The sequence below is a fragment of the Eumetopias jubatus genome, unplaced genomic scaffold, assembly GCF_037043125.1.
Source record: "Eumetopias jubatus isolate StellerSeaLion01/CBP00866 unplaced genomic scaffold, mEumJub1_p1.0 scaffold_5, whole genome shotgun sequence".
Taxonomy (NCBI): Eukaryota; Metazoa; Chordata; class Mammalia; order Carnivora; family Otariidae; genus Eumetopias; species Eumetopias jubatus.
Window position 1 is genome coordinate 103404908 of NW_028274811.1, and position 14975 is coordinate 103419882.

The following is a 14975-nucleotide window of genomic DNA, read 5'->3' on the forward strand; positions in this document are numbered from 1 at the left end:
GACAGAATGCCCCAGAAGAGTCTGAGGAGGGAGGGAGCAATGGATCATGTGGGGTCATGTAAAAAGATTTTGTCTATATTCTAAGGACAGGCAGCTACAGTGTTTAAAATAGGAGAGTGACTCAGTTGAATTTCTTCTGCCAAATCACTTCAGTCCCTCTAACCCCATCTTTTCCCATCTGCATGTATACCTCTTATAACCCAGACCGTGTTACATTGTAGCTAGTTGCTTAGGTATCTTTTCTCCCCCAGCTGGCTGATGGCCTCTTGAGAGCAGAGACCATGTCCTAACCATAACTGTAACTCCATCAGGCTTCCTACTGCCCTTGGTATCGAGTGCAAACTCCTTTTGTGGCCTGCAAGGCCTGGCACAATGTGTCCCTCGCCCACCTCTCCAGGAACATCTTGAGTCATCTCCTTTGCTCTCCAGTGATCCATCGTGGTCCAGCCACACCAGCAGGCACACAACTTTCTATGGGGCTTTTCAAGAAGCTCTGGCTAGGATAGCACAACTCTTTAATATTCTCAGAGCAACCAATGCTTCCCCATCACAGCACCTACTAAGATTTGTATCACTACTTATATACATTATTGATTTGATATCTGTCTCCCCTCCTAGACTATCCATTTCATGAAAGCAAAGAACTTGTCAGCCTTGGTCACCATTATATCCTCAGTACCTAGCACTGTGATGCTCACAGTTGGCATTCCACAAAGAGTTGTCGAATGACAGAATAAGTAAGAATGCATGAATAGGTAAAGAATGGATGAGTTAATGCATGATCCCAGTGGCCACCCAGGCCAACTCAACAGCTGATGTTGGAGACCTCTCTCTGGTTGCTCTCCAGTACCTTCAATGACATAACCTCGTTGCCGGCCTCACCAACTCTCCACTGGAAGAAATCAATGGTAGTGAAGGCTTTATGGAATAAATGAAAAGTAGAAATGGGTAGAGAAGGCCAGGAAGGCATTTCTGGCAAACTCTGAGAAGTTATTATCTTATTCCTTCTGCCAACCAAGAGGAAGAAAGCTGGCAGACACCCATGTTCAGTGAATGAGTCCATGTAAATGTTGATGTGCGTAAGATTTTGGCTGCATTCATAAGCTCCCCATGTCCAGGGCATTTCAAAATCCTTCACAGGAACTAATGGGGTCAAATAGATCCCTCTAGGTCAGTGCTTCTCAAACTATCTCTGGTCAAGGGCCAGGTTTTGTTTTTATTTTAAATCCATCAGAGATCAATACCTTACAAAATACAGAAATTATTCACTTGGATGAGGCAGCAATGTCAAATTGCTATAAAGTTTCTAAATGCTTACTTCCCATTTCTGTAATCATTTCATCATGAGTAACAAATATTTTGTAGGCCTATAGCCAGCTGCCACCCACACTTTGAGTAGCACGAATTCAGATCAGTATTGTACTCCCACTATCTCATTCCTAGCCATGGCAGACATTGCTAATCAATCGTTACACCTTTCCCCATCAAGCCCACATTTGGCCTTAAAATCTTTCTCATCCTAGTGTTCAAGACAGTCTTCACCATATAATTAATCAGGGATCTCACAGAAAGTTCAACTTATTTACCATCCCTGTTCTACATGGTCCACAGATTGGCCATTTGTCATATTCATGCCCAGAATAGGGAAATATCTATATTTTTGTGTCCAGCCTAATGAAAAGTTCATAGAGAATAGCCATTTCATCAAAGAGAGTCTGTCCTGGACTCATTCAGTCTATTAACAACCTTTTTGCAGCGTGAGAAGCCCTTAATTCATACATACTAAGAGAAGATGTAGCAATCTACACCACATACAGAAACTAACTTCTGGTGTGTTCTCAGATTTAAACTGTATGGATCACATTTGGGAACAAAATCACTGGCCCTTCATTGCTTTGACTCTTTCTTCCCTCAAATTCTCCATTCCTATGACTCACCTGCTTTTATTTCAAGTTGTCACAGGGGCTCATTCACAGTGGTTGTTTGCATTTCTCTTTGTCCTCTTTGTCAAAACAGAGAGGGTTTTCATTCCTCCTACATTCAATCCTTTCCCAAGCAATATTAAAGCCCCTTAGTCCTCCTCTGGTAACAATCAAGCTGTAACCCAACCTCCAGTCATTGTCTCTGAGAGGCCAAAGAAGAATCCACAAGGGGGAGAGAATTAATCTGTTGTCTCTGGGCTACAGATCTAAAGTTCACTCCGAAGAAAAACAAGTTTCACTTCAAACATTTTCTCTCAACCTCACCTGTCAAGTTCCCTTTGGAATGTTTTTGCAACTTCTTCATGGTCCCTACAAACCACAGACTCACAGACTGTTAGAGCTGGACTGAGTCATACGAAGCATCTGGCTAACCCGGAGCCCTCTTGGGACTGGAGGGGAAACAGTGAGCCTTGTCTGAGGAGTCAGAAGGCAGAGGTCCCTCACTGAGTAGCTGGATGACCTCAGAAGAGCTAATTCACCTCTCAGAGACCATTTGCAAGGGAAACAGATATGATCCCTAAAATAGGTTGTGATCCAGTCATGGGGCTAGTTCAGACAATGGGAACAAAAGTATTTTGACAATGAGAGCCCTACATGAATGTGGGGATCTTAACTGTCCTTCTGATAGCACCACAGTGAACAGGAGGCCAGCACCAGAGTAGAAAACCTGGGAGTAGAAAGAACGGAATGGATGACCCAACATACCCTTTGACAAAGACCACTCAGGAGCTGGAATGAATTTAAGGAAAAGAATTGGGGGGAGAGGGGTGTCCCATTTGCAGTCCAACTAAGAGACGACAGTAGCTTGAACTAGGATGGTGGTCATGAAAGGAAAAAGTGGACAGACTCAATAATATTCATTAGGCAAAATTATCCAGGCTAGGTGATGGATTAGACGTGTGAAGGGAAAAGGAGGGGGCATGTTCAGGGTGACCTTTTTGGCTTACTTAACTGGATGAGGGTGTGGTTCAATGAGATAAGAAAGAACAAGAAAGACCCAGGTAGGTGGGGCACAGATGAGAGATGGCAGGCTTGCTTTCAAAGGCTTTGAGTTTGAGGTGCCTTTGAGACATCCAAGTGGAAATGTCAAATAGGCCATTGGAGCTGAGTGGATATGTGTGGCTCAGATATAAAATGCCAAGTGTATCCACATAGATGGTAATTGAAGTCATTGGCTAGGATAAGATCACCTAGACAGAGAGAGTATAAGGTAAGAAAAGAAGTGGGCCTAGGACCAAGTCTTGAGGAACCATCACATTTAATGGCAGGGCAAGATGAACCTCTAGTAAAACCAAGGAGAAACCAGAGAGACAGAAGGAAAAGCAGAATAGTGTTTTTAACCAAGGGAAAAACATAATTCAAGAAGGAAGAAATGGCCAGTAGCACCAAGTACTGGTAAGGGTTCATTTAAGATAAAGGCTGAAGAAATATCCATTAGATGAGCAATGGAGGCCATCAGTGCCCTTTGCCCTTTTGTGATAGAAATCATACTCTAGGTCCTTTCCAAATGCAGTCTCTTCCCTATTCCTTGCCCCCATTGCCATCCAAGGTTAAGAATGGACCACAAATCTCTGGGAAAACCAATCTTCCTTGGAGTCCTGAACACTATGGCTACTTCAACACAACAGTTTAGGGCTTCAGCTAAGCCTGTAACTTTCAGGCAGCTCTACCCCATCCTACATACTAATAAGTCCTATCTACTAAGATTGGTTTCCTACAGATCACAGATGGCAAATACGCAGCATGCTTTTTAACACCTAACAAATCTGGGTCCACATCAGACATCACTAATCAATCACAGGTCCTCACCTAAAAATGTGTGCCTCTGAAAGTCACTATCTCTACATCTCACATTGCAGGATGGCTCTACAGTACAGAACCCAGAATCACTGACTTCATTGTTTTCAATTCACCATCCTCCTCTGAGGGAGGCAAGACACAGAGGAGACAGAGATGAGACACATTCCACACCCAGCATCCCTTTGTCCCTGGTTCCATTTCCCCAGCTGACTGGCTGCATGCAGCCGTTGGCCAGACCATTACATCTATTCCCAATATTGATGTGATTTGCAGTGATTTGCTTTGGAAATCAAAGCTGGGGAGTCTGGGCTTTATCTGAAAAGCAGGCCCTGCTGCACTCTAAATGGAGAATGACTGGGCTTACAGCAGAATTGGGTCTGTTTGGCATGTCCTGTCAGACACGAACACCCATTGGGTCCTGCCCAGCATGGACAATGCGCATGCCACTTACCAGCCTGATTTGGGAAGATAATAAGCTAAAACAAAGGAGCAGATGATCATGGAGGCTTATTTGCAGTCTGCACAGTTTATACTTAGCCATCTTGTGACTGGGTTGTAGGTCCTGTGTGGCAGTCACCCTTGGGAAATTCAATCCTGAGGGATGCAGAGGTGGGACAGACAGGGGAGAGGGTAAGGAGGGGCCTAAAATGCTACTTTAGGGCACAGGAAAGAGGGTCAGACCAATAAACAATCAGCTGGTGACAGTAGAGACTTCTCTGTCAGCAGCATGGAAGAGAATGTAAAAATGTGTAAGGGGACATTTTTAATAGTCTGTAAACTGCCCAGCACCCTGGCATCAAAGTCTCTTCCTTTTCCCTTTGGGTCCACCTCATCTGCCATGGATTAGAAGCCATTTCCCTGTTCTATAAAATGAATGGGCTAGAGAGGATGATCCCTAAGATGCTGTGATTCTACCCATGACAAGGTAAAGAGAGGCAACCTATGGGAGGTGCAATGGATGGGGTGAGTGGGGAGTTGTGGGCCTGTTAAAATCTTGGGGCAGTCATAATAGAACATTCTGCAATCATCAAAAATGGTGGTGCTGATGCCACCCAACAAAAAATGAACTTTCATTAAAATGTATCTCAAGGGATTAAAAAGTGTACACACGCACACACACAAGTATCTCAAAATTAAAATAATCTTTAGAGAAAAAAAGACAGTGCTAATCTATATTAATTGAAATTGAAAGTATTGATAGCATCTTGTTATGTGAGAATGGCAGCAACCTCATGAAGCCGTTTATTGTCAATAAGGCAGCAGAGGGATGGGAGACAGTGATCACCGGGAGGGCACTCCCCAAAGAAGAAGGAGAGTCCAAGCAGAGCCTCACCTCACCCCTGCTGACCCCTTCCACTCTGTATTTTGGGAATATGGTGTGTGAAATCCCAGAAACTGATGCTACCAGAGAAAGGAGGTTTTTATAAAGGGCTTTTGTTGTCACATGTTTTGATTTGCTTTGGTTTTTTATCTCCGTGATGTTTGATAGCAGAGCACATGGAAAGAGAACCCAATCCACCATCGTCCCCCAGCCTGAGCAGCAGGGGGAGTGTAGACAGGAACACAGGTCCTTAGGGACCCAGTCTGGTAAGGCCCTTCTTAGAACAAGACTGCGGCTTTAGACAAAAACTCCACCTCTTGGTGAGACCCAGTCTCCCTGAGATGGTCTTGTCTGGGCATAAATCTTATAATTCTACAACGACAGGGCAGAAAGGTCCTTAGAGATCACTCATCACTCCAAGCGCAGTTCTGTTTCCATGCTGTTCTCAAGCTGGCAGTCTCAGCTGGTCCAATAAGGCTCTGGATTCCAGGATAATGGAAAGTTTGACGTGAGTTTCAGAGAGAGGTCTGCTTCTCACAGATATTCATCCAGTCCCCATAGCAGATCCATTGCCTCCTCCCCATCAAAGGCAAAGTGGATTCTGACTGTCCTGGTGTGATTTGAAAGAGCCAAGAGTATCTCTCTCTCCACTTGCCAGAACTCCACCCATAGCTCTTCATTTCTTTGTGTTAAGGTATATTCACCTGCTAAAATGAAAGGAGGTATGAGTCAGAAAACAAAACTCCCTCATATGAATGAGCCCCCAAAGTTAGAAATTATACCAGTGGGCATCTAAGAGGGGCGGGGAGCCGTTCCCTGGTTTCATCTTCACCACTTGGAATCAAAAGGGACTTTTCACATCGTGCCATCCTTTAACGAAAGAACAATTTAGGTCCAGAGGGTTCATGTCTCTTAAACAAGGTCACACAGCACACTGGGAACTAGGGATGGAGCCCTCTGGCTCCTCTGTACATTTGAAAGGACTCCTAAAGATTATTTTTTAATCCAAGACCCCCATTCCTTTGTTTTACCGACAATAGGAACCACCCTCACCAAAAGCCCCCTTTAAAAATTTCTTTTCTGGCGCTAGCATGGAATTACCATTTTAAGTACGCTCGGTGTATCTGAATGGACACACGCGAAGCTAGAGCTTGGGAACTTGAGGCGTCCCGCACCAGCGCAAACCCTGTCCGACTGAGCATGTTACCTGCGGGCTTCGGCCGCCTTCTCGCGGGCCTTAGTCGTTTGCCTTGGCGCTCCTGCCCCCTAGTGACAGCAAACTTTGCTGCAGTCACATTCACCAGACAAACGAAAGGAAGGGAAATTGGGTGAAAAGAGATGGAGGCAACCCTCATCCTTCTCTAAAAAAAAAGGCAGGCCTGGTTATGGGGACATTTTTTAACCTCACACACAAAAACACGACGAACTAGACGTTGGCCCGCAGCAGATTTGAACCTGCGGAGAGGTGAGGCCAGAACACCAAGGATCCTGGGTTGAAAACAGATTATGTAACTGACTCAGGGACTCGTGAGACCACCGGGGCTCTGAGGATCCCAGGGAGGCAGGAATAGAGGACCTTAAATAGCAAAAGAGGGGGACAATGGCGTATGGTACCCCCCCCCCAGCAATTACTAACATGAGTGAATTCAGAGTCCTGCCCCTAGCTCTTCTCAAGCCTTGCTGAATGTTCGTAGCACGGATCCCCACTCTTTGCTTAACTGACTCCTGCCCCTTCTGCTTATCTCAGTTCAGCTTCCCTCCCATCCCCTCTGGAAATGTGCCTTCATCATAAGCTCTCATGGCAGCAGGTACTTTATTTCATGGTCCCTGATTCTGTGTATCTCTGATTATTTCATGCCCAGGCTGAAGAGTCAGTAACCTGAACACAGGCACTGAGGCTACTTTGTTGACTACTCAACCTATGTCCTTAAAACAGCAATTCGTACATAGGAGGCCTTCAATTGATACTTTTCAATGGAATTAATAAAATCATAAGTGTTGGTTGAATGACTGAGTTACATCTGTTTACAGGATAAAAAAAAAAACAGATCTCAGGTCAATGGAGAAAGGAGAACCACATTTCAGGGCTTTGGGGCTGTGCCCGGCAGACTGTGTGATTAGTACCCTTCTTGCTCTGTCTCAGGACCCTCCTAGTCTATAAAAGACACAAAGATCGTCTGAAGGTGGAGACCCTTGAATATCACCCCAAATGCTCACCATCGTCCTTGGGGCGGGTAGCTAGTCTGGTGCTACCATAATTACACTTTTTGACGATCAGCCTCCACAGGCTCAGCTTTTGTCTCTGCTGTAGTAGGAAAATCTGCCTGAGAACTGAAGGCCAAGCAGGTTAAGAGTCTGTGAGGACATCAGGAGAACTGACCTTCGGAGCCGCCTCTCTGTGTGACCTTGGATGGTGCCTCCCTGCATGGGCTCTCCACTGTCCCATTTGTAAACTAAGGATCTTGGGGTATGTAACATCAAAGTCACTGGTTTTTCAGGTGTCAGAAAACCCAACTTAAACTGCCTTAAGGGGAGTAAAAAGGGGATATATATTGCTCATGAAACTGAAAAGCTATGGATTCAAGGTTGACTCAATCCAGGATATTGAGCAACATCATCTCAGCCTGGTTTCTCTTCTCCATCCTTCAGCTCTGCTTCCCTCAGCGTTGCTCCCCTTGTGGGCAGGTTCCCTATATATGGGGGTCTCCAGCAGCTCCAGGCTTTCCGCCCCTTGGCAGAAAAATAGAGGGACTTTCTCTCAACAGTTATCAGAGAAAAGTCCCAAGACTGCCCCCACTGGTGCTCATCGCTGTAGTCAGGTGAAATTCTGGGCCCCACCAGAATCACACGATTGATACAGCCAGAAGCCCACCACCCCAGAAGGTGATCGGGGAAACACTCTCAGAATGCGGGTACAGTTGCTAGACAGACAAACACAGAAATGGCACTGCAGAGGAAGGGATCTTGAAAGACGTTTGCAGCTTCGAGTGCCCTGACATCACTCTGATGCGATGCCAGGGAAGTGGGATGGGAGACATGCCCTAGACATGCCCTAGAGTGAGCCCAACTCCAAACCCTTTGAAAAAGCCTAAAGGCCAAATAAGACCCTCACCCGCTCTAAAGGGAGAGAAGGGGTGACGTTAGCAGCCCATAGAAAGCAAGTTGTGACGCTGACCTTCCAGAAGCCAAGGGGCATAAAATGAATGGCATTTTGATAATGCCACTAAAATGGAACATTTCTATTTCCCAAAAAGATGGACACTGTCAGTGAGATTCATAAAAAATTTTTTAAAAAATCTTATTAAACTTTCCCTTTCACTGCTTCTTTGTATCTCTGGTTGAAATGGAGCAGGATGCAGGTTGCCATGGTGACGGCTGAATTTTAAATAACAGGGCTCAGGAGCTCGGGCGGCTGGCTCTCCCCGCCCCAGGCAGGAAACTGTTGGGGGAAAGAGAGAGGCAAAGTGAGCAAAGGAGGAAAGCTGCTGGGCTCATCCCAGGACACTAACTTCTGCAGCCTGTTCTCCTCACACTGGCAATAAGGCCCCCAAATCACCGACTCTGACTTCCTCATAGAATGAGAGAATGTGGAGTCCAAATGTGTAAGGACAGGACCCTCAAAGTCACTTTGTCCTGCCCGTTCCTGACTCACTCTCATGACAAATGGATTTCTCCTACACTTATGCCCCTTCCCAGGAGCAATGGGCTCAGCCCACCCAAGTTTTAGAAAGGCCACTGGAAACCTAACCCCAAGAGAAATGTTCAAGACCCAGAGACCCTGAGAGCGAAACCTACAGGATTTTTAAGTGAAAGAGGAATTTGAGCGCAAGAGCCTAGTAGCTGTAATTCAAACAGCGCTGGCCATAAATTCCAGTTCTGCTCTTCTCTCTAGAACCATCTAAGAACGAAATGGAGAAATTCAGGAAGTGAGAGTTCCCCATGTATGGACACACTCAGGCCAGCATAGGCCAGCAAGGAGCTGACTGGCAGAAATGTTTTTAAATAGTGCCAGGTGTCAGAGATGTAGGGCCCTGCTGAGGGAAACTCAGAGAAGCAGCACACCAAGGCCTTCCCCCAGAAGCCTTCTAAAGTCCAGGCCGGGCAAAGGGGAAACCAAAGAGTAAGGCTGGAGAGAACCAGAAACCAGGAAGCATGGAAATCTGCTCTGCAGAACCAGCCCTGACAGGGAGGGTCTCATCTCAGGAGCGTCTCTCTGCTTGGCCCTGCGCACCCCAGAAAGAACTAGCACTCTCGACTGGCCCATCCCTTGTCTCCCAAACAAAATGGCTATTCTGGATAGGTCACGGTCAAGGCCATTCTGTGTATGTCAGAGAATGTCTTCTAGAAGTCAAATAATAGTAGTAATAATAATTTTGTGTTTCTCGAACACAAAAACTGTTTCTTGAAGCTGGGAAATGACAAGATTATTATTATTCCCCCCAGGAGAATGAAGAAGAGGCAAGGAGATGGGGCCCCTGGGCCCATGACCTACACCTCCATGACCTGCATCTCTACACCTGTCCTGCGCCCCAGGCCTGATAATACAGCAGCTTGGAGGCTAGGATTCCCCCATCAGGATTCTCCAGGCAGCTTGGAATGAGCAAGAGAATGGCAGCACCTTAAGAAAGAGAATAAAAACCAGATTCAGAGTAAAGGGAAGTGGCCCAGCATTCACACCACCAGGTCCCATTCCTGTGCCTTGCTGAGCAGCATCGAGAATTCAAAGGTCCCCAGTCCCGAGGTGGCAGAAGGCAGCCACCCAACACTGGCCTTGGTCTATCACTGGTGCTGCCCAAGACCTGCTGGCCTCTCTTTCCAAGGGCAAGCTTAGACCCCAGACCACCACTTCTGCCCTCATAAATTCTGCCCTGCCTGCCCTGCCTGCCCTGCCTATGCGTGCACACACACACACATGCCCAGAACAGGAGGCAGGAGCAGCATGCGGCCTTAGAAATAGCACCCAGAAATTTATATACACTAGGCTTGTACAGGCATGAAGCAGCTCCTGCAGGATGCCCAGAATCCATTAGCAGAAAGGGACCAGAAGACCGGAGGTTAGGGCCATGGGAAGAATGGAGATGTATTTTCCACCACTCCACACCTTTTTGAAAAATGTTTCTCACATGCATATACGCCTTTTCAAAAAATAAGTTCTGTTCCTCCTTCTAGAACATACATACTAAATTTGTCTTTGTCCTGGGCACTTGAAGTCAGAAAAACCAAGTGTCATTTCTATTCTAACACTAATGCCAAAGCAGTGTGATACCAGCCCAGGTCTTACCCACTCTTTGCCTCAGTTGCTGCGGCTGTAAAATGGGGTTTTTAAATCTAGAAACCTACTCTACTCTTCTCAGAGACACTTCAGGAGTTCAATGAGACATAACAGTAAGAGTAATGATAATAGTTAAATATATTGAGTGCTCATCAAGGATTGGGCACAGTGCTAGTCTCTCCAATCTAAAACAAGCCTATAACATTTAGTATCAATCTCATTTTAAAAGACAAGAAAAATAAGGCAGAGAGAGGTAACTTGCTCAAAGGCATGCAAGTACATATCCAGCATTCTGACTCCAGAACCAACACTCTTACCCACCAAATACAACTGTCCATCGGTATTCATTATCCTAGATGCAGCTGCCTGTCCCAAGAAGTTTGAGTGAGTGATCAGATAGCCTCCACCTGTTTTCCCCAATATTGGAGTCTCTGCCTTTGCTTAAGACAGTTTAATGAGGGGCAAGAATATAGAGATAAGGATATAAGCAAATCCCAAAGTGGGATCCCCATTCTAGATGCTAGGATCTGTTTGATGGCAGAGACCAGGACGGTGGGTGTGCCTCTAATGGCAAGAAGCCCCACCTAAGGCTCCCAGATGCACAACTGACTTGTTACCTCCCCACCGCCTGTCACCATGGCAATGAGAGACCTAGGATGCCAGGCCTCAATGGCTGTTCCTGATTTACAGAGCCTTCCTAATTCACACTTCCCCTTTCAATCTCCTCTTCTCTCTTCTGTGGACTTTGCAACCCTCTGCAATATCTACCAACTGACGGTCATGCAGCCCCTCCTTGAATACCACAAGGGATGAGCAGCTCACTCTCCACCCGGCCCAAACCAATCTCCACCCACACTTACCTGCTTGCAAAGTCTCCTTTCTGTTGCCCTGAAATCTGTCTCCCCATTTTGTCTAGCTCTCTGCCTCTTCTTCCACTGTTCCTGCAGCTGCCACTTCTTCTTTATCTCCTCTCCCCTTGTAGATTGTCTCCACCTCATAGCTTCTGCTTCCTCATTCTTGCTTCTGTTTTCTTCTGTTCCTTATGCCCCCTCTTGGCCTCTAGCACTGCTTCTCTCCATGAACATTTGAGCTTCTGGGACTGTCACCAGCTGCCTGCTTTGTTCTCCCCACCCACCCACCCCCTAAGTTCAAATTCCCCAAAGAAATCATCAGATTGGGCGAGCTCATTACGGTTTGGATAAAGCTCTTCAATGCAGCCTGCAGATTGGCAGCCCTTGGGTCCATATCCAATCTGTTGTGGTTGGTAAAAGGTTGGACCATATGATAGAAGTATGGGCTGCCCCCTAGAAGATCATAGGAGTAGCCTGCTGTCTGCTGGCTACCAATACATTTCATTTTGCATGCCAACTGCACTCAAAAAATATTGGCTGCTTTACAAACTATGTTGAGACGGACTCAGAGGTTACAGCCGAGCTCCATGCAATATGATTAATGGCTTTTATTTGCCATGGGCATGCAAAAAAAAAAAAAGCCTCAGCCTATATGTCTGTTACTTGCCCTTTTAGTGTTAGACCAGGTGATCTGATGTGGACAAAGTAAGTGGAGGCATCACCTTCCTTATTATGAATTTGCTGCTTCTCTTTATGAGGGCTAAGATTACATTTGCTTGCTCAGATGGATGGATCACATCCTGACTTCACATTGAACTTCAGCTACATAAAACCCCTAAGCCTTTTTCATACCTGCTATTAAGTCACATTTCTCCCATTCCATATTATACCAAAAAAAGAAAGAAACCAAACGGTTAAATTTTACATTTTTTCTTAATAAAGCTCACCTTGTTTAATTCCGCCTGTCACTCCAGCCTACTGAGATCTTACTATGAATGATGTCTTTTTCCAGCCTATTTGATAAATTGCTCACACTCTGTCTGCAAGCCTCTGCCCATGAAATGGAGGTTAAATGTTTATGCCATCTTCTGCATAGGACTAACACAATGGAGAGTTTCGACTGTTTGCTTTCATGGATGGACCTACCTTTCACCTTTTGGGGGACGACTGCTCAATAATTTCAGAAAATTATTTTAGACTCCCAAGTGCATGTGGGTATTTGTCTGTTGCATCCACAGTGAGGATAACCAAAAATAGTTAAACTATTTCATGGAGGAGGCTCCTTTCTTAGAATAATAGCTGTTGTTCATTGAACAACCATTCTGGGCGATAGATGCTTTCATACATTATTTCTAACCCTTACAACAATTTCAAGAGGTAGGGTTTATTATCTGCCCCCCCCACTTTGTTAGGGATTAGACAACTGAGACATAAAGTGTTTAATCACTTTCCAAGATCACACAGCTGGTGTGTCATAGGGCTGAATCCCAGCCCCAATCTGCCTGACCCAGATCCTTTGCCCCTTCTGCTGGGCCACACAGCTTCTCCCTGAGTGTGCCTCTCTGAGTGACGGCAAAACTTGCTGTTGATGACTGATGGCAGAGATTGGGGGTTCATGAATACAGTTACCCATGGGTCACATTGTTTAAAAGCACCTATATTAGGTCTTTAAAAGTATGATATATCCATATTTGTAATATCACACAGTTATTAAAAAGAAGGAGGTAGATCTACGTGTATTCATACAAAAGACATCCAAGATGCTAAGTATGACTATTCTGATCTTATTTTCTTAACATTACATTAATGTGTGGAGGTAGGAGGTGAAGAATTATAGGAGACTTGCAGTTTCTATTCTTAATATTTCCATTTTGATTGAATTTTTACATTTGTATATTATTTTTGGAATCAAAAAAAATTTAGGAAAACAATGTGTCAAAATCATCAGTTCCTGGGATGCCTGGGTGGCTCAGCTAAGTGAGCATCCAACTCTTGATTTCAGCTCAGGTCATGATCTCAGGGTCATGGGATCAAGCCCCGCATTGGGCTCTGCACTCTGCACAGAGTCTGCTTGAGCTTCTCTCCCTCTGCCTCTCCCTTCACTCACTCTCTCTCTCTCTCCCTCAAATAAATAAAATAAAATCTTTTTTAAAAAATCATCAGTTCTGGGTGTTATACAAAAGTAATGAATTGTGGATCACTACATCAAAAACTAATGATATATTGTATGGTGACTAACATAACATAATAAAATTAAATTAAATTTAAAAAAAAGTCATCCGTTCATCTTCCCCTTCAACTCCTGAATGTCATGCAACTGTGTGATGCATAAAGATCTGAGCCTCCTGTATCTGTGGCAATAATACAAGAAACACACTGTCTCACATACACAGACATGAGGTAGGGGAGCACCAGGGTTGGTTACCTCAGTGATTGACTGACTTATGATGTCCTAAGGCATCTTTGTGCCCTCCATCCTCAGCATGCCACCTGGCCCCCTATACATCATTAACTGGCTGCCACTGCTCTAGGCATCCCAAGCAGCTATGATAATATCCAGTGAAAAAAGAGGCTCTCTTCCTATGTCACTCTTTCTAGCATTAAGAAGAACCTATTCTAGAAGCATCCACAGCAGACTTCTCACATCCTGTTAGTCAGAATTGCATTCTTTGCCCCCTGCTAATCCAATGGCTAATAAATGTGATGAGGTCATTGAGCTCAGAATGGACAAATGATTTGCTCCCTGGGACTGGAGAAGCCAGCCCTCTTTGAGGCACGTGACTTGTCTGCTCTGAATGATACTGGGGTTCTGTTAATAAGCCTCCCCCCAAAAAGAAGAGGGAGGCTGTAGGTACCATGGTGTCACACTATTCCCTAAATTAATTATGATGCCATGCTCCTCTTAGGAGTGTTCTTACCCAGCAACTCTGTCCCTCCCCACCCACCCCCACCCCATATATTCTCAGAAGCACATTTTTTCCGAGCCAGGTATACTAGGTTTATAAACGATTTGAATATCAAAGTGTCCCCTAAAGTGCTCCTGATTTTGTTACAGTTACTTATGCTGAAAGGAATACTCATAAAAACCTCTACTGAAAATCCCAAGCCATGGTCCAGTTGATTTCAGAAAGTGAGAATTCTAAAAGCAAGCAAGCAAATGATTTTTAGTGGCGGTAATTTATGGCTCAGTTTAGCAGGATATACGGTTTTTGACAAGGAGGATTAAGCTGAATAGATTTTAGAGGAGAAATTTAAAAACAGACAGACCTGTCTTAGATGTTTTAAAATAAAGCTTCCTACAGGTAGGGTTCAATGTGCTCTGCCAATCCTCTGAAAAGCTGGAAGAGGGTACCACCACCCTCCATGGTTCAGCCTTTTGTCCATTTGGGAAGTCATCAAGATAAAAGTCTGAAGCTACGTGTTACAAACTTGAGGACTCTCTGACATGGAATTAATTTTTCTGGTAGAGGAGGTTGCTGACCAAGGCTGCCAGGGAAAGAGAATGAGGAAGAGAAACTGTTTCCCCAACACCATCAAAGCTGGACCTTGAATTCAGTTATCTTAACTTCTTAACTGGCTTTGGCTTGCCCCTTGTGCTAGATGCCTTCGTTTGCTCCTCTTCTCTCTTCCCCATCCTGCTCTGTACCCCCAGAGGCTGACCTGCAGGAGTGCATCAATGGGCTCCTGGCCCTCTGACTTCCAGTTAGGTCTGGCACTGGCAGGAGATCAACAAGAAGAATTAGAGAGCA

The 14975-nt window shown here is 45.1% G+C and overlaps 1 long non-coding RNA gene across 4 annotated transcripts in view; it reads right to left on the reverse strand.

Annotated features, from left to right (window-relative positions):
- Positions 1 to 4957: 4957 nt before the first annotated feature.
- Positions 4958 to 14975, reverse strand: part of LOC114211845 (uncharacterized) — a 33047-nt gene continuing 23029 nt past the window's right edge. For 3 of the 4 annotated variants that reach the window (XR_003609852.1, XR_003609851.1, XR_003609850.1), the window contains one exon: positions 4958 to 8542. This is a non-coding gene — a long non-coding RNA (uncharacterized LOC114211845). Of the gene's footprint in view, positions 8543 to 11235; positions 14143 to 14975 lie in introns of those variants that run through there. The other variant, XR_003609849.2, reaches the window with a different exon arrangement.